Source organism: Orycteropus afer, unplaced genomic scaffold (genome assembly GCF_000298275.1).
Source record: "Orycteropus afer afer isolate SDZICR_OR568_19922 unplaced genomic scaffold, OryAfe1.0 scaffold00358, whole genome shotgun sequence".
Classification (NCBI taxonomy): Eukaryota; Metazoa; Chordata; class Mammalia; order Tubulidentata; family Orycteropodidae; genus Orycteropus; species Orycteropus afer.
The window spans coordinates 52011-52593 of record NW_006921945.1 but is presented as its reverse complement, the minus strand read 5'-3'; positions in this window follow the sequence as shown (position 1 = coordinate 52593).

Here is a 583-nt window from a genome sequence, read left to right as displayed (position 1 = left end):
CCAGCCACTCCTTGGAAGGAAGGTTGGGCAATCTACTTCCATAGTGATACTGCCTCAGAAACCCAAGGAGGGGTCACTATGAGTCGGGTCCGACTTGACGGCAAATAACAACAACAACAACAAATCCAGAGCATTGACTGCAGTGCTTTCCATATCGTCCTGCTGGAAAATCCATCCTTATGTTGAAAGAGAAAAAGATCTCCTTACAGTTTCTAAGCATATGTTCTTAGTTTTGTTCTTTGGAGACACAGGATCAAGAAAGGCAGTGTAAGAAGGTAAGAGGATGCCAGAGACCCAACTCAGCAGAAGACTGTGGTTCTGAGAGAGTAATCAGGGCAGTCAATCTGCCCAACAGATCCCTTTGCAGGAACAATCTCAAACACTGGCTAAGTTCTTCACTTTACTGGAAAATGGCATGCCAGACAGGAGTCATCTAAGGTAGATGCTGAGTCTTTTTTCAAAAACATAGCAGAAACAGTTCTTACAAGAAATGTGTTGGTAGAGATCTAGTTGACTGCTTAAAGATCTAGGTTAAACTCTTCTCCTGTAGAAAGCCTTCTTCAACTGTGTTGTTGTTGTTATC